Source organism: Hyperoodon ampullatus (genome assembly GCF_949752795.1).
Source record: "Hyperoodon ampullatus genome assembly, chromosome: 5".
Taxonomy (NCBI): Eukaryota; Metazoa; Chordata; class Mammalia; order Artiodactyla; family Ziphiidae; genus Hyperoodon; species Hyperoodon ampullatus.
In genome coordinates this window covers 32,371,463-32,391,081 of record NC_136918.1, presented here as the reverse complement: position 1 = coordinate 32,391,081, position 19,619 = coordinate 32,371,463, and the positions used below count along the sequence as shown (strand labels likewise).

At 44.0% G+C, this 19,619-nt stretch overlaps 1 protein-coding gene across 1 annotated transcript in view; it reads left to right on the top strand.

Moving 5' to 3' along the window:
• Positions 1-3,096: 3,096 nt before the first annotated feature.
• MYLK (myosin light chain kinase) overlaps positions 3,097-19,619 on the top strand; it is a gene marked incomplete at its 5' end in the record, with an annotated part of 274,919 nt that continues 258,396 nt past the window's right edge. Inside the window, one exon of the mRNA XM_079704502.1 lies at positions 3,097-3,114. The remainder of the gene's footprint in view (positions 3,115-19,619) is intronic.

Sequence of the window (19,619 nt, the reverse complement as noted above, 5' to 3'; positions counted from 1 at the left end):
ATAAAATTCTTGAGAACCGGAATTCTCCATGTGGAATTTCTTCTGAGATCCTGATGTAATTTAGAAGGGGTTAATTTAAAACACTGTAGTCCTGAAATTGAATTAGAAATAGTAACATGAACTCTTGACGTATTCTATCCTAATTCTACCTATTGAAAAGACCTAGAAACAGTTACCAACCTAGTAGCAATGAACACCCCCTAGTGTCCATATCAATAAAGGTATCAATAAATAAAGATAATTAGTGCTTCTTTTGGAGAAATGGCTGATTCCAGGTCTGGAGCAGCAAATGTACAAAATGAGCCTGGAACATCTTGTCATACTAGGTAGCAAGGAAGATACCTACTGGCCAAAGATTGGACAATTTGAGCTTTAATAAAGATTAGAATTACAGTAGATTGAAACACATCAAGTATATGTAAATCCATGAATTATAATGACACTAAGAAACCTAATTAAGCCACCTTTTGAGGATGACAGAGAACCAATTCATTATCTTGGAAACTGGGGTAAATTAAAAGAAAAAAGCAAGTATTTACCCAAATTTTCTCTTATGAACTTTTCTCATGGTAACAAAATACTGGATGAGAGGAAACATCTCCTTATAAACTTATTCAGCTAATAAATAAAAACAAAATTATAGAATTAAAATATCACCAGTTTGCAGCCCTCAATGACTTAATTCAGGGTTCTAGGAATTCAGCATGAACACCTGCTAGCCTCAAAAGAAAAAGAGCAAAACCAGACATTACCAACCTCCTGATGAAAGAACACACCATCATCTACAGTTTTGCCAGACAGATGGAACCTCAGACTGGTGAAACCTCTGGGGCAGTTGCCAGTTTGCAAGAAATGCAGAGGACAGAGGAATATGCTGAAGTACCCTATTAAAATACAGTCCCCAGACTGTGGGAAACTCCACAGGTCCAAAGGCCTACTGTCCTTCAGCAGATAAATTGTAACAAAAGGCTTAAAAGGCATATCAAGTTAAAAAAAAATGGGCATGATGCAACTTAGGAGATAATTATGTAAAGAAACTAGCAAAAGTGATAGGGATAGGGATGGGGCACATGGAGAGGCTTCTGGGGTGCCTGGCAGAGGTCTATTTGTTGACTTGGGTGGTGACTGCGAGGATGTTCGCCTCATAAAAATTCACCAGTCTATATAATCTATATATTTGTTTTGTGTGGTTTTCTGTACTTGTGTTTTATTTTACTATAAAAAGCATAAGTACTCCTTTACCTGGAATAAACAGTTTGGGGGGGGGAAGGAAAGGGTCCAAATGAAGATATCAGGAAGCTCTACAAAATATTTCATATCAGATGCAAGCTAAATATTAGGCAAGAGGAAAAATATTAATTTTGAAAAGGCTGTAGAGTTATCCTCCAAACCAATGAAGGATTCTTAACACACAACAAAGGAAAATATCAGAGGAACACTGGGGCTAAAATTTCAGAGCTGGAAGATGCCTGAAAAAAACAAAAAACCAAAAAATATCCCAAGGAGCTTCCTCATTTTCCAGATTAGAAAACTGAGGGCCAGAGATGGTGACTCCTGCAAGCTCCACGAAGCTAGTGCCAGAACCAGGTCTAACACTCAGGTCTCCCAATCTGGGACTCTCCACCACAGAACAGACTTTGCTTCCTTTAGATTCAATTTTTTTTTTTTTAAGAAGTAGCTGAGTTGAACATTTTTAATATTTCTCCAGAACATCCCATGATAACGTTTCAAAATGCATTCACAGCTGGATCTTCTGAGGGGAAAGAAGATATAGAAATGCTTTCTCAGAGCTGGGTCTGGTTAGCCTAACAGCAGAATTGGGTGGGGGAACCGTGGCCTGAACCTTTGAGAGACTGTCTCTAATCTTAGGCCGTTCTCTCTTTGCCATCTATAGCCTCTTCCCCTACCTCTCCCTTCCTCTTTCTTGCCTCCCCTTGGTCTGATTGCTTCTTCATTAAGTAGATATAGATCATACTCTCACGTTTAAAAGTAACTCTGTTAGGCGCTATCCTAAGCGCTTTACCTGGCTTATCTCACTGAAGCCTTACATTCCTATGAGGCAGATTGTCCCATTTTAGAGATAAGAAGACGGAGTAACAGAGATTAGTAACTTGCCCAAAATTTTGCAGCTGTAAAGTAAGGGGTAGGGTTCTCAACTCCAGAACCCGCCTTTTTTTTTTTTTTTTTTTTTTTTTTTTTGCGGTACGCGGGCCTCTCACTGCCGTGGCCTCTCCTGTTGAGGAAAACAGGCTCCGGACGCGCAGGCTCAGCGGCCATGCCTCAAGGGCCCAGCCGCTCCGCCGCATGTGGGATCTTCGCAGACCGGGGCACGAACCCATGTCCCCTGCATCAGCAAGCGGACTCTCAACCACTGCGCCACCAGGTAAGCCCCAGAACCCGCCTTTTAAAGGACTATGTTATCCAGGCAGAACAAAATTGCGCCTTGTGTCCAATTTTGAAAATGAGCAAGTTTTTCGTGATACTTTGTCCAAAAACCAAAATTGCATTCATTTGGGGGAATCTACTCGTTATTGTTTTTGATAGCCACATCAAAGAAAAAATTAATTTTAAAGTCTACAGAGTTTTTCCAGTGTGTTCTTTTTTTGTGTATCGAGTGGTCTTCCAGGGGAAAACACGAGAAAACACCCTGAAGGCCACCAGTCCGGTGTGCAAGGAGGAGTTGGGGCGGTGCGGGGGAAGGGCGAGGTGGACCGACGTCCAGCGCTCCGTTCCGCTCCGGATTCTCCTCTCCCGACCCGTGGGAGGAGGGCGGGTAGGCGTGGCGGAAGGACCGCAGGTCCATTCCCAGAGCGCTATGCAAATGACACGCAAATCAGCGCGTGTGAGCCAGAGGCGGCCTTTTGGGTCTGGACTTGGAGCGCCGTGCTCTCAGTCGCTAGCACGCTCGCGTATGCTCTCCCACTTGCTCGCTTCTTCGCCGGCCACTCACCCTCGCCCCGCCCCGTCCCGTGCAGGACTCGCCTCGCGGGCTCCCAGCGCCGCCCGGTCCGCAGCCGGCGGCGGATTGAGCGCTGAGCCTGCGCTGCGCGCCGGTAGCCGGGACGCCCCCGCCGAGCGCCGTGCCTCGGCTCCCGGGCCGCCTTCGCCGCGCGGGTGAGTGAGCCCGCCCCACGCTTTTGTCCCGGCGCGGTCCCTGGGAGTCATTTCCCGAGGGCGGGGGTCCCGGGGTCGGGACCCCCGCCCTCGGGAGCCTGCCCCTGGCTCCACTGTTCGAGAGGGGTTCCTACGTGCGGCGAGGAGTTGGGGCGGGGTGTGGCGCGTAAGGCGGCGACCCCAGCGTTTCCAGGCAGCACGATTTTCTTTTGAAAGGTGAGGTGCTTGGGGACAATTATGCGGTTGTCTCTATAGGCGTCATCCGAAGGGGGCGCTTTTGATTTGAGGGCTGCAAATCGCCGCTAGCCTTCAAGGAAGAGAGGTGGGCTCTTCTCCCAGCTGCGGGCGCGGAGGTGCCACGTGAAAGTCCTCCTAGCCTAAATGCGAGTCAGGGAAGATAGGGCAGTGGCGGCAGCCCCGGCGTCCCAGGCAAAACTGGGGCGTCGGGCGTCACAGTCTTGCTCTCCCTCCCTGCTCCTCACCGAAGCCCCTCGCCTGCTCTGCCTCCTTGTCTTCAACCGGAGTTTCATGGTTGAAGGACCCTTGTTCGCAGATAATTGCGGTTGGAAAGTTTAGGCTAAACTAATTCCCAGGTGTTAGCTGTCTATGGTTAAGGCAGAACTCCTCCCTGGAACTTGTGGCTACTTACACTCTTCAAGACCCAAAGGGCTGAATTTCTAGGAGTGGTATTGCAGATGTGAAGACGGGATGATGGGGAGAGCATTTGGTTGTTGTTGGGAGGGCACATCCTCTATATAGTAACCTGAAGGAGAAAGACCCAGCTTCTTTGAGTCCTAGAAGGGGTAAAAATAGCCCTTGCAATTGAAGGAGCTGGGCCCTGTTGGGGGAACACCCGGGCAGTGGGAATAGTGCCAGGCCTCAGGCCGCTGGTTTTACCATCCCTCCTCTCTCCAAGTGCAAAGAGCAGAGTATGTGCAATCCGCCCCCGCGCCCCCCAAGCCCTCGGGAGCCTGCCTAGTGCTGCATCCCCCTTCCAGCTGGGGCTGTAGTTTCTTCCCTGCTTTAGTGCAATCTTTTGTCAAAATGCACAACTTGTCAATGAGTTATTTGCAAATGAGGGGCTTAAGAGAACCGTTTAGGGAACCCCTCACACTTCAAAGCATCAGGGATCCACAATGCAAGTCTCTGGGGGAAGTGTAGGTGCTTCTGGGTGCCTAAAAGGCATTTCAGGTTTTAGTAAAATAGTTTTTGTTTTTGTTTTTGATTTTTGTTTTTTTCACTTTATTTCCCTCTTCCCTTCCATCTCTTTACTTTTAAATTCTTGACCCCCTTCCCTTCTCTCTTCGGTGATCCTCTGTCTTAGTCTCTTTCCCTGCCCTGCATACTGCAGGGATGTAGAAGGTGATACTGCTGGCACCATAGTGCCCTAGGCTGGTATGGAATGTTCTTTCTTCATGCCCAGAGTGAGGTTGGCCCTTTGTCTCCCATCCTAGGTGGGCCAGTAGCCTTCATCCAGAGCAGGGAGGAGCCTGGGCACTTGGCCCTGGGTGGGGAGTGGCTGGACGCTGGCTACTGGATGGCGTAGTGGGTACTCTGGGGACAAGAGCCTTTTCACCAAGATGTGCCTCTCTGTCCCCTCAGTCATGATACAAAAAAATGCTGGTCCTCATGCACTACTAGGCATGAGCTCGGAAAACTACCCCACAGTGGCAAAGGATCTGTGTGTTTGGTTTCTTTTGTGCAGTAACTAAATAACTGAGGAGCGGGTAGCTGGGGCCTTGGAGTAATTTCTTTATATGAGGTTTGCTGATCCTCTTATCAGGAGACTGTTTCCTCAGGGGTTAGATCTTGGGGGACATGTACAGAGCAGAGTAGGCCCTGGGGAAGTTCCTGGTCTAACTGGTAAGCTTAGGTGGACTCACCTGCTGCCTGGACCTTAGACAGGTGTAGTCACCATAGGGCAGGGGCCTCTGGCTGGCAGCTGCAGGGGAGTCTGCTGGGAAGGCTTGTCAGAAAAGGAGGCTGGCCCCAGATGGTGCTGGGGTTAAGAGAGAGGCCCTTGCAGTGCCACAGGTGGAGGAGGGGTTTAGATCGTAGCTGGGGAGTTCTGCCCCAGCCTCAGAGAAATAGACTGTGAATGCTCTGGGGTCACCATGTACTCAGTGTCTACAAGAAGGACCCCTTGGGGGCTTCCCTGGTGGCGCAGTGGTGGAGAGTCCGCCTGCCGATGCAGGGGACAGGGGTTCGTGCCCCGGTCCGGGAGGATCCCACATACCGCGGAGCAGCTGGGCCCGTGAGCTATGGCTGCTGAGCCTGCGTGTCTGGAGCCTGTGCTCTGCAACGGGAGAGGCCACAACAGTGAGAGGCCTGTATACCGCAAAAAAAAAGAAGGACCCCTTGCTTTCCCCCCCAAAATATGAGTCTGAGTCTGAAACAGTTGATTTATTGGCTCTTTGCCTTTTAAGAGGTTCAAGAGGTGACAATTTGAGAATGCAGCCCAGCCTGGAGGTAGGGGTGCAGAGATCCCATGAACATGTGGACTTTTATTATCTTTCTGAGAACAACACTTCTTGGTATTCTGGAAATATACACCAGGGCCGCTTGGAAGCCTAACTGCCCTTCCCCCAGTTCAAAGCAACACATTCTGACTGGCAAATTGTTCATTCTTAAAAGCTTCCTGTCCTATCCTTTCTGTAAATGTAGGGAAATTTAGCGTACAACCCTTAGAAAGTAACCTTTCCCAACAGAAGACGTTGTCCTCTCCCAACTTGACTATTTGTCATTCTCCTCTGATCTGCAGAGAGTGCACCCAGAGGACACGAGGTAGGACTGTTTGCATGTGGACACTTGGGTGGCATGGGGCTGGGAGTCGAGAGTGAGAGCAGCGCAGAAGTCACTAGGACAGGATCCTGTGCCACGTGACTTCTGGCCCCTTCCTTCTGCTCCCTTAGCCCCCTGCTCCACAAGCACTGAAAGGTGAGTGTGCTGGGCCGGGGTCTGCTGTGTGAGCCTCTCCCACCTGTGCAGTTCCGCAGATGAATGCCCTTGTCTCTTTATTGAGTTTTGGCTTCATACTTTTCCGTTTGTTTTAAGCCAACAGGTTGAGCAAATGTGGTTCTTACGGTCTCACGGTGGGTGGACCTCAGTATTTGTCACTACAGGTCAGCAGATGCATCCCTCCTGCCCTGTTGGATGCACCTGTTGTCAGGGCTGCGGCCCTTGTGAAATGGAGGCGAGCCTCTAAGAATTGCTCCCTGTTTGTAGCTTGTGGGGATAGGACTGGATTTCCAGATGCTCACATTGTCCCCCTGCTCACTGTCTCTTTTATCTGAGGGTGAATGCGCACAATGGACACCCTACAAGGGAGCTGTGGCAATTTATGTATAGATCTGGCTTCTTGAATGTCCCACTGTTGTCCCCTCCCCCCATTGTTGGTACTTCTGTCCCCCTTTCTCCCCTCCCCTCTTCTCTTGGGCCCTCTGGAGACAAAAGAAACAGGATGAGGAGAGGATTTCCTTTTCTTTCAGATCTGCTGCTTGATTCCGCCCTCCTCCCCCTACCCTGGACTCTGGGCCCACAGATCGGATGGATGCTGATTTGTTAATGCAGGACCTTATGAGTTAGTTCTCATAATCTTTCAGGAACCAAATAGCTATACTGTTGAGCTTTCATCGTTGAGGATGCTGTTTATGTTTTTTGTTTTCAGAGATTGATATTTCTGGTACAGAGTAGCTCTCCTTCAGATTTCTGGCAGGACAGGCAGCACGAGAGTAGAATGTGATCTTTGGAGTTAAACTTGGGTTTCGAGCCATCCTGTTCACTTACTGGCTGGATGTTCCTGGGTATGGTATTTAACCTCTGTGGGCTGACTGCAGTTTCTTTTTCTGACAATGAAGGTGGTTATAAAAATGAAATTAATATGTGAATATAAGGAGGCACAAAAGAAGGAATACCCGTTATTCTACATATTGAGTAGTGTTCGCTAGTTCTGTGGAATGACCTGTACATCAGCCAACAAACATGAATTACAGACCTCCTCTCCATCTAGCCCTGTGGAGGATTATAAAAGGAAGGTAGTATGCCCAAGAGACGTTGGGTTTTTGTGGGGAAACAGCTAACATGTATGAAGTATATAATTAGAAAACAGGGATAAGTTATTTGGTACAGACTCATTTGGGGGAATTTCAGAGGCTGGAGTGATAAGGAAAGGCCTCGAAGATGAGGAGGAGGGATGGTGGGTACAGGCCCGAAGAGAAGAATGTGGGAACACTTGGTTCCAGTGTCCAGACGCTCTCAGCTCCTCCTTTGTTAGAACCTGGTGGAGAACCTTTGACCCTGTGGTGAGCTCTCAACCATGCAGGACAGCTTGTCCTGAGATTTATTTTGGGGGTGTTCTCCCTCTGCTGCCCAGAATATTTCTGGAACAATTTCGTTTTCACTTTATACTGGATCAAAAATTATGTGAGGCAAATCTATAGCCAGAGTGAAAGCCCATCCCACGAAGACTTTTGGGTTCCCGGGGCTCTGTGTTCTTTCCTCATGCTTCATTTCTGTCAGTCCACCTGACACCTGCATTATAGTGAGGTGGACGCCCTCGTCTATGAGGCCAAGGCGTTGGTGGCAGAACCAGGAACAGCCAGAGTTATTATCACTCCACCCTGGTGGGGGATGGTGATGGGGTGGGAAGGCCTGACGTCGGCCAGAGAAATGGATGCATGTCGGTTCTATCATCTGTCCCACCAGGTTCTCCAAAGTCCTTGAAGGCTGGCCTCTTTAGTCTGAGGGTGCCCTGGGGAGCAGGGGTGAGTGTTCCTTATCTGGCCTGACTCTGTGATCACTGCCATCTGTCTGCTGCCAGGGCCCCTGCGTACCTTATATCTGTCCACACAGCTTCCACCCGTCCCTGAAGTCCTAGCCCCCATCCCACCTGATAGCTAGACTCGACACCTGTGGCTGACACTGTCTTCTGGGTCTGCCTTGACTCTGGAATGTACCATCTTTCACAGGAATTTTCACCCTATGAACAGTTGGAGGCTCTGGCCATCGGCACTGACCTTGGCAGGAATGTTCTTCTCCTTTTTTAGGGCTGGACTAGGTAGAATGTCTCCTGAGGCTGTGTGACAAACCAGGAAGAGGCCATGGTTTGGAGTCAGCTCCAGCACTGTCCAGGTCTCTGCAAGGGCATATATAAATGGAGGGGGGAACCCCTTCTCTGCTTGCCTGAGGAAGCCGTGGGCAGATGAACAAGTGCGTGGTAACTTTTATTGCGATGCCGTCATAAGGTGTGGTGGCCCACTAGGCCTCGAGTTCCTGAGGGCAAAGGCCATGGTTCATCTCCGTGTCCTTACTCTTAGACCGGTAAGTAGTCTTAGTACCTGGCACGCCACGGGTGCCTGGACATCTGGGTTGAAGGCCTGGCTAGTGAGTGAGTGCGAGTGTTCAAGAAAGATCCTGAGGCACCTCCCATCTGCTGCTCCCAGAGAAGGTACTTTCCACTCATCTACCTCATGGTGAGGCGTAACTGTTCTATTTTTCTCCTAAACATTATGCATTTTTCCTGCGGAGTACTAAGGCTATTCAGAGAATGTGCCTAAAACGGACCTGTTTCTACCCTTCCTCATTATCCAGGTTAAGTTCTCAGTCCATATTTTTGTTTTAGTGTCAACAGAGCATAGTTGCTTGGTTGGTAACCTTGTGGAAATGGATATGTTCAAGAAGAGGCAATAGGCTGTTTCAGTGTGCCCGTAACTTTCCTCTTGTTACTACCGAAGCTTCTGTCTTCATCGTAGGGCCTCATGCTGGGCATGAGATAGTTAATGCAGTTGCTACTGATTTTACCCCATGGCGTTTCAACTGAAGTGTTTTAGGGAGTTCTCAGGCTTTTTGTTGTGATTGGGCAGTCACCTAGGGCACCATCTGGTTGCAGATGACCACGGCCACTCAGCCCCTCCTCTTGCGGTGGTTACCCCCTCCTCTGGTTATCCCAGGCAGAGAGAATCCCTGGGTTTTACTTTCATATTGCTGTTGCTCACGACCAGACCCTTGCTAGCTCACACTTGGACTATAAACTGGCTTCTCTGTGGCACAAATACATTTTACACTTGATTGCTTTGTTAATCTTAAAGCCCAGTCTGGCTGTGTCACTCCACCTTCAGAAACCTTCAGTGGCTCCCTGCTTCTCACAGAACAGCCTTAACCTGAAGCGCAAGGGCCTCTGTAATCTGACCTCCAAGGCAACGAGACTCATTAACTTATTGTCCCTGAACCCAGTTTCCTACCTCTTTGCCTTTATGAGTTTATCCTCTCCAGGAATATTCTTCGCTTGCCTCTTTGTCTGACAAGTTCTTCTATCCTTAAATATTTGTTCAGGGAATGAAATAAGTTCCTAATATGTGTCAGGCACTGCCCTAAAATGGAGACTGCCTTTGACCTCCTGAGCTTCAAGTTCTTCTCCTCATTTGAACTTCTGTAGGAACCTTGAATTGGTCCCTGTAAAATTCTTTTGATGGTGACAAGTCATATATTATTATGGAAAGTTTACTTGTTTAGTTTTATTCATGCTAAAATTTTTATATCTACAAGCACACTGAAAAAACTTCAAGGGAAAGACATGCCTAAAGCCTTTATCTCCTAATAGCAGTCTTCCAGAACCCACTAATAACAAAAATTCCTTTGGGAACCTTGTTGGCAAAATAATCCATGCCTCCTAGTCCCCAGCCTAGACCTGGGTGTGGTCAGGGAATCTCTGTTTTCACAAAGCTCCCCAGGTGTTTCCAATGTCAGCCAGATTTGAGAATCAATCTTGGTTGCTTTTTCACTATGTAATTATTTCTTTGATTTGTGTATTAGGAAAGATTCTTCAAAATTAACAGAAACCAACTCAGGCTAGTTGAAGAGAAAAAAAAAAGGTAATAGTTGTATAGTGAAAGGAGATAACATTCCCATATTTTCTTGATTTCAAGTTACCGTAGGCTGTAAGATTCATATCATTTTCTAGATTCTTAGGGGAAAAAAAACACTAATATACACAATTTTAGAAGAATTTCTAAATTTCAATATGCTTTTATTCATATTCACTTTCTTCATCATTATCACAATCAAAGTATTCAGATCCTTCTGAATTGTGTTTGTCTATCAGAATTACACAAGACTTCAAGATAAAATGCTGTTTTTGATAATCTGTGCTTATGATATTTGAATGTTGAGCCATCCTTGAATTCCTAAGATAAATTCTTGAATAAATACTTGGTCATGTATAGTTTTGGTAAACACCTTGTTGGCTTTGATTTTCTAATACTTTATTGGAATTTGTTTTTTGCATTTATGGTCATAAGTAAGATAGAACTATTAACTGTCTTTGCTTACCTTGGCTGATTTTGTGTGTGCCCACAATTTTGACATCTTCAGCCCCTTTAGGATCGACAGAATAATTCTGAGGAATACTAAAGTATACCAGGGTTTTATCTACATTTCATTTAGGTTAAACTTTTAGCTCTGGTTTAGTCCTATAAGAAAATAATGTTGCTAAAAGTCTTCTTCTGAAAGTTAACTGGAAGCTTTGAAAAAACTGTTGTTCAGTACCCAACTGATCATGTGTTGCACATGAATTAGTGACACCAACTTTTCCTATCTTTGAAAAGTCTATGCTTTATTCTGATACATGTGGCAGTTTCTATTGCCTTTGATTCCATTGCTTGACAAGTGGTAGGCATTGTTTTAGTTACACGATAACTTTTCTTTTCCATGCTGCATCATGGCAGAATCTTTTTTTTAATTTAAAAAATTTTTGGCTACATTGGGTCTTCATTGCTGTGCATGGGCTTTCTCTAGTTGCGGCGAGTGGGGGCTACTCCTCATTGCAGTGCGCAGGCTTTTCATTGCGGTGGCTTCTCTTGTTGCGGAGCCCAGGCTCTAGGCGCGTGGGCTTCAGTAGTTGTGGCTCATGGGCTCTAGAGCGCAGGCTCAGTATTTGTGGCGCATCGGCTTTGTTTCTCCGTGGCATGTGGGATCTTCCCGGACCAGGGATCGGACCCGTGTCTCCTGCATTGGCAGGCGGATTCTTAACCACTGTGCCACCAGGGAAGTCCCCAGAATCTTTTTTAAGACATTTTTTTTCATTAAAAAAATTGAGGTATAATTTACATATAATAAAATTAACTTATTTTAGTGTACAACTTTGCATTTTGACAAACATAGATAGTCATATAAGCATTACCACAATCAAGATACAGAATATTTCCCTTACTTCCAAAAATTGCCTTGGACACTTAAAAAAGTTTTTTTAAATTAATTAATTAATTTTTGGGGGCTGCATTGGGTCTTCATTGCTGCGCGCAGGCTTTCTCTAGTTGCGGCGAGCAGGGGCTACTCTTCCTTGTGGTGCGCAGGCTTGTCATTGCAGGCTTCTCTTGTCACAGAGCATGGGCTCTAGGTGCACAGGCTTCAGTAGTTGTGGCTTTCGGGCTCTAGAGTGCAGGCTCAGTAGTTGTGGTGCATGGCTTAGTTGCTCCGTGGCATGTGGGATCTTCCTGCACCAGAGTTTGAACCCGTGTCCCCTGATTTGGCAGGCAGATTCTTTTTTTTAAAATTTTTTATTTATTTATTTAATTTATTTATTTTTAGCTGCATTGGGTCTTCGTTGTGGTGCGCAGGCTTCTCATTGCGGTGGCTTCTCTTGTTGCGGAGCACCGGCTCTAGGCACGCGGGCTTCAGTAGTTGTGGCGCACGGGCTCTAGAGCACAGGCTCAGTAGTTGTGGCTCCCAGGCTTAGTTGCTCCACGGCATGTGGGTTCTTCCCAGACCAGGGCTCAAACCCATTCCCCTGCATTGGCAGGCGGATTCTTAACCACTGCACCACCAGGGAAGCCCTGGCAGGTGGATTCTTAACCACTGCGCTACCAGGGAAGCCCGCCTTGGGCACTTTTATAGTCAACTCTTCTACCACTTGAAGACCCTAAGTGGGAATCACTGATCTGATTTCTGTACCTATGATTTTGCCTCTCTCAGAATGTCATATAGTATGTAGCCTTTTAAGTTTACCTTCTTTCATTTAGCCTATATTCTAATATTCATACCTATATTCTAATAGGTATACTTTTATCAGTGTGTTGGAGAGTTATCTGTGTTGTTGGGTATACCAGTAGGTCATTCCTTTATGCTACTGAGTGTTATTTCATTGTATGTATTTCTCTATTAGCCAGTTGAAGGACATTAGGGCTATTTCCCGTTTGGGGTGATAATGAATAATTCACTCTGAGTATTTGTGTACAGGTTTTTATGTGAACATAGATTTTCATTTCACTTGGGTAAATAGGAATGGGATTGCTGGGTGATATGGTGTGTTATAATAAAACGGCAAACTGTTTTCCAAAGTGGCTCTACCGTTTTGCATTCCCACTAGCAAGGTACAAGGGTTAAAGTTTCCATATCCTTGTCAGCACTTAGTGTTGCCAGACTTTTAAAAATTTTTAGATATTCTAATAGGTATACTTTTATCACTGTGGTTTTAATTTGTAATTCCTTAATGAATAATAATGTTTAGCATCTTTGTTTCATTTTCATTGAGTTTTGAGATATAATTTTTCATTTTCTGGACATGAGTCCAGACATGTTTAGCAAATATCTTCTCATTGTCTATAGCTTGTCTTTTTATTCTCGTAACAAAGTCTATTTTTGCAGAGCAGAAGTTTTTAATTTTGCCGAGGTCCAATTATCAGTTGAAAAAATATATTCTTTTGGTGTTGTATCTAAGAATTACCTAATATGAAGTCATTAAGATTTTCTCCAGTACTTTCTTTAAGATGTCTTGTAGTTTTAGGTTTTACATTTAGGTCTAATCCATTTTGAGTTATTTTTTGTACATGGAGCAAGGTATAGATAGAGGTTCTTTTTGCATACAGATGTCCAATTACTCTAGCACCATAGTGAAATGACTATCGTTCCCCTTGAAGGATTGAATTGCCTTTGTATCTTTGTTGGAAATCAGTTGAGAATATATGTGTGTGTCTGTTTCTGACTATTCTGTTCCATTGGTTTATGTGTATTTCCTTTCAGCAATACCACACTGTCTTGATTATTGTAGGTTTATTTTAAGTTTTGAAATCAGGTAGTGTGAATCCTTCAACTTAGTTCTTCCTTTTCTAAATTGTTTTGACTATTCTATATCTTTGCCTTTCATATATATTTTAAAATCATTTTATTGGCTTCTGCATAAAATCCTGCTGGAAGTTTCATTAGTATTGTATTGAATGTATAGATCAGTTTAGGGAGAACTGACATGTTAACAATTTTGGGTCTTCTAATACATAAATAAACTCCATCTCTGCACTTATTGAGGTCTTTGATTTCTTCATCAGTGTTTTGTAGTTTTAGCATAGTAAATATTGGACATATTTTGCTAGACTAATAGCTATGTATTTCATATTTTGGGTGTAATTGTAAATGGCACTTTCAGTAAAATTCTGTTTTCCAGTTGTTCATTGCTAGTACAGTTGACCCTTGAACAACTTGGGGGTTAGGAGTACTGACCTTCCTTGAAGTTGAAAATTCGTGTATAACTTAGAGTCAGTCCTCTGTATCTGTGATTCCTCCTTATCTGAGGTTCTGCATCTGCAGATTCAACCAACCGAGGATCATGTAGTACTGTAGTATTTACTATTGATAAAATTCATGTATAAGTGGACCCACTTAGTTTAAACCCACGCTGTTCAAGGGTCAACTGTAAATACAATTGACGTGTTATTTCAGTGGATTTTAAAAAGATTTAAATCAGAGGATAAAGTATACCAAAATATGTACCTATAGAATTTTGAAATTAATATAATTGGTATATAATTGTTTGAAGTTAACCAACACCATAAAAATATGTAATTTTGGAGGCTGAGTTATAGAACCAATTTTCAACCCTCCTCTGCCTCTTAACTATTTCTCTGAGCTTTTCTCTTTCTAACAATTGATTTTTGTATATTGATCTTTGTATCTTGTGACCTTTCTTATAAATTTATTTATTTATTATTTTTGGCTTCATTGGCTCTTCTTTGCTGTGCGTGGGCTTTCTCTAGTTGTGGCAAGTGGGGTCTGCTCTTGGTTGCGGTGAGTGAACTTCTCATTGCAGTGGCTTCTCTTGTTGTGGAGCACGGGCTCTAGGCATGCGAGCTCAGTAGTTGTGGCTCATGGGCTCTAGAGCGCAGGCTCAGTAGTTGTGGTGCACGGGCTTAGTTGCTCCACGGCATGTGGGATCTTCCCAGACCAGGGCTTGAACCCATGTACCCTGCATTGGCAGGCAGATTCTTAACCACTGTGCCACCATGGAAGTCCCTGTATCTTGTGACCTTTCTAAACTCACTAGTTCTAGTAGCTTGTTTTAAGATTCTTTGGGATTTTCTATGCAGGTAACATGTTATCTGTGAATAAAGACAGTTTTATTTTCAATCTAATTTATTTGACTTGTATTTATTTTTCTTGCCTTGTTGTGCTGGTTAGGATCTTCTGTATAATGTTAAAAAGGAGTGGTGAAAATAAACATCTTTGTCTTATTTCCAATCTTAGGCGGCAAGCATTCAGTCTCATACCATTATGTTTGATGCTAGCTGTGTGATTTTTGTAGATATTCCTTATTATGTTGAGGAAGTTCCCTTCTACTCCTAGCTTGTTGAGATTTTTTAATTTGAATGGATAATGATTTTTTTTCAAGTGCTCTTTGTAGATCTATTGAAATGATCATGTATATCTTTTTTTTGTCCAAGAGTTGGCAGATGTTTTCTTAAAGGGCAAGTGTCTTAGTCTGTTTAGAATGCTATAACAAAATACCACAGAATGGGTAACTTATAAACAACAGAAATTTATTGCTCACAGTTCGGGAGGCTGGTAAGTTCAAGATCAGAGTTCCAGCATGGTCAAGTTTTAGAGAGTGTCCTCTTCCTGGTTCATAGCCAGCACTTTCTTCCTGTGTCCTCTACATGGTAGAATGGGTTAGGGATCTCTTTGGAGTCTCTTTTATAAGGGCACTAATCCTGTTCATGAGAGCTCCATCCTTATGACTTAAGCACCTCCCAAAGGTCCCACCTTTTAATATCATCATCTTTGGGGGTTAGGATTTCAACATATAAATTTTGGAAGGACACAAGCATTCAGATCATAGCAGCCAGAGAGTAAATATTATAGTCTTTGTGGGCCATAAGGTCTCTACTCGACTCTTACAAGGTCTCTAATCAGTGACTCAGCTCTGCCATTGCAGCATGAAACCAACCATAAACAATACATAAATGAATGGGCATGGCTGTGTTCCAGTAGTTATTATTTACAAAGACAGGCTGCATAGTTTGCTGATCTCTGCTTTAGTCTGTTGATATGCTGAATTACATTAATTAATTTCTGTATGATTAACCAGCCTTACATTCCAGGAATAAACTCCACTTGGTCATGATATATTATTAATCTTTTTGTATGTTGCTGGGTTGAATTTACTAACATTTTATTGAGGTTTTTTTTGTGTGTGCATTTATACTTACGAAGGATATTGGGCTAGTTCTCTTCTTATAATGTCTTTGTCTGATTTTGGTGTCAGGGTATTGGTTACCTCATAAAAGGAGTTGGGAAGTGTTTCCTCCACTTCTATTTCCTGGAAGAGTTGTATAGGGTAGCTATTGTTTATTCCTTAAATTTTTGGTAGAATTTTCCTGTGGAGCCATTTGAACCTGGTGTGTTTTCTAGGATGGTTTTTAACTGCAAACTAAATTATTTAATAAATGTAGGGCTATCTAGGTCATCTTTTTTTCCTTGAGTGATTTTTTTAACATCTTTATTGGAATATAATTGCTTTACAATTGTGTGTTAGTTTCTGCTTTATAACAAAGTGAATCAGCCATACATATACATATATCTCCATATCTCCTCTCTCTTGTGTCTCCCTCCCACCCTCTCTATCCCACCCCTCTAGGTGGTCACAAAGCACTGAGCTGATCTCTCTGTGCTATGCGGCTGCTTCCCACTAGCTATCTATTTTACATTTGGTGGTATATATAAGTCCGTGTCAACTTGAGTGTTTTTTACTAGTTTGTGCTTTGGGGGTAATTTGTTTCATCCAAAATGTAGAATTTATGGGCAAATATTGTTGATAATATTTGCTTATTATCCTTTTAATGTCTTTAGGGATTATAGTGATGTCTCTTCTTTCATTACTAATATTTGTAGTTTGTATCTTTTTTGCTCTCTGCCAGTCTGGCCAGAGGTTTGTCAACTTTATTGATATTTTCAAAGAATCAGCTTTTGGTTTCATTGATCATTCTCTGTTAATTTTCTGTTTTCAAGTTCATTGATTTCTTCTCTTTATTATTTGTTTTCTTCTGCTTGCTTTGGTTTAGTTGCTCTTCCTTTACTAGTTTGCTAAAGTGGAAGCTTAGATCATTGATTTGAGACCTCCAGAATTCTCCTTTTTGGGGGTAGTTGGGTTGGGAAGGTGAACATGGATGTACAGAAGGAGTTTTCTGCACCTACAAGCATTTATTATGAAAGCTTTAGTAAAAGCCTGTGCCAGATTCTTCCAGAGAGCCCTGAGGTTTTTACCTGCGAGTGGGACCAGTGGGAGGGAGGAGTGGAAGTCGTACCTTGGACTGTTTTCCTTGTGAAAGGCAATGGCCTGGTCTTCCAGCCCTGAGAGTCTGGGACCCTAATGCTCGCATCTGCTTCCCAACCTGGTCTGTAGAACAGAGAGTAGAGGGAGTTGGAGTTGCTGTAGTTTTATGGGTGAAAGGGCTCTCTCCCAATAATTTAGATCAAGGGTCAACAAACTTTTTCTGAAAAGAGCCAGTAGTAAAAATTTTCAACTTAGCAGGCTATATAATGTCTGTCACAAGTATTCAACTGTGCCATTTTCTTTTGTAGCATGAAAACAGCCATAGATAATATGTAAATGAATGGTCATGGCTGTGTTTCAATAAAACTTTATTTACAAAAACAGACAGTTTGGCCCATGGGGCATAGTTTGTCCACCCCTGCTGTAGTCTGTTAATATGGTGAATTACATTGATTGATTTTCAAATGTTGAACCAGCCTTGCATTCCCGAGATAAGCTTCACTTAGTTTAGAGCGTCTGGTCTGCACCTATCTGTGTCTTTGTTTCTTAGCTTGTCACTGAGCTGGGAGCTTCTCAGGAGCAGGGTCACAGTATAGTACCACCTCTTATCTCCCATCAAGCATATAGTGGATGGTTAGTAAATATTTGTGGCTGATGGAAAGAACTGTGCATGTCCATGGTGCCCCTGCTGACCTCCCTTTATGGTCCCCTCAGGGGCTCAGAGGAAATGGGGTCTGTGTGGAGGAGGTGGGCCCAAGTGCTGTCACTGCAGGCACAGGCTGATCTTTCATTTCGGAGTCTATTTTGGAAACATGACTTAAGTTTGGTCTGTGGGGCGCTCCTTTCTAATTACTTTCTCCTTTTCCCAAGAATTGTGGTTGACACAGGAAGTCAGGCATCCAGATGCCAACCTAGTGCTGGTGTTCTGAAAAGACTTGACTGACCCCTACCAGGGCCCTGGTCTCCTTTTACAGAGGGTGTACCAGTGTGTGGGAGAGCCGGAGCAGGAGGGGTGGCCCGTCTGGCTCCTGAATGTGAGCACGCCTGACCTTTGTGTCTCTGGCAGCTATGTGTTGACCACATAGTGTCATGGCAACTTGGTGCACCAGACAGATTTTGTATAGGCAGGTTGCAGAATCCATCTCGGCTACTTCTTCTCATTGACTGGGAGATCAGGTGTGTGGTTGATGGGGAGGTCCGGGCTTTGCAGCTCACACACCTGGGTTTGAATCCCAGCTCAGCAACTTATTAGATGGGTGAGCCTGGGAAATTATTTAACCACTCTGAACTTCCCTTCACTCATTTCTAAAATGAAGATGCTCACAACCTCCCAGCATTGTTGCGAGGGTTACATTAAACACCCCACCCCCTCTCCTGAGAGATGAGGGGGGACCCTGAAGGATATTAAGCAGGGAGTGGTGGGCAAAAGAAATGCAAAACAAGTTACAAACATGATGGGAAAATTCACTAGACATCTAGGGTATGGAGAGGGGTGTTAGTCGCTTTCTCCCTTCTCAGGTATTTTTTGACTGAAGGCTGGGGAGGGGTGACTCAGGGGCTGAGTGTCTGATTTTGCTCTGGAGTAGGGAGGAGCCAACTGCCAGGTCTGGGTGGGGCCTTGGATTGTTTGGTGCTTTTGTCTTATTCAGCCTGGTTCACTGGGATGGGAACAGGGCCCTGGGACTGAGTGGAACTGACTGCATAATTGCCTGGTGTTTGACAGTGTCAGACCCCTAGGACCTGGTGACAGTAATAACCCTCCTTTATACATGTGTAGGCCCTCACTGTGGACAGAACACATTTGTACCATCCTTACTGCCCAGTGACGTGCGGGAGGGGTGAGGAGAGTTCTCCCCAAATGCCATCAGGACGCTCCCAACTCTTTGTGTGCTCTGGGGTCTCTGCTTTCCTTTGCTGGCATTCTAGACCCCTGAGTACAGTTGTTAGGGGATGAAACCCCTGTGTCTCCTGCCGGAAATCAGTGAATCAAGGAAACTGTTGCTTCCAGGCCCACCCTGCCCACCCTCTGGAGGAAGCAGGCCAGGGCTTTTACTAGAGAGCTCATAAAACTTGTTGAGGATTGGAAATTAAATAAAGTTCCAGTTTGGTCATCCTGAGACGATTTTATATTATCGTACCTCAAAACAACATTAACGTGTAACATCCCTGGTTAAAAAACAGTGTTAATCTTCTACTACATGAAAGATAAAATTCTAACTGTTCAACTCGGCATGCAAAATAAGCTACAATTGGACTCCCACCACATGAGATATTCAGTTGTCATTGAGTCTGTAAGTACTTTTCATTTGGAAAATGCTTTATAGTTTACTTAATGGTTCACACATTTTGCATTTAATTTTTTCAGTCTTATGATGTTATTCTTCTTCCTGTTTTATAGTTGAGGGCCTAAGGCTCAAGGAAGTTAAAAAGAACTTGTCCTATTTGACATGGCCATGGTAAAGTCACTACTCTAACTAAGCAGAGGGCATAAAGTAGTGGTCACTTGCCACTTGCTAGCTGTGTGACCTTGAACAGGTTTATCTCTAAAAAAGGGATAACACAGCTTTGTCATAAGATTTTTGTGAGGTTGAAATAAGATAATCCAAGCAAAACATTTGGTGTATTGTCTGCCATATAGTAAGGGCTCAGGAAATGTTAGGTATTATTATGACACTCTCTTTTAACTGTTCTGCAATTAATGTTTCCAGTTTTTATTCCACAATTATGAGTAACACTGCTATAATTATCTTTGTCTAAATCGTTTGTTTTTTTTCTGTTGTGTCATTTCCTTGGTATTCCAAGAACAGCATTACCAGGTTGAAAGGTACATTACGATCCTCTTTTTTTTTTTTTTTTTTTTGCTTTTGTTCCATATTGCCAAAGAGCCTATTACTGGGATGATTGCTGTTTAATGATTTCACTATTGGACCCATGAGAGTGATCGGTCTTCTGTGGATGGTACTTCCCTGTG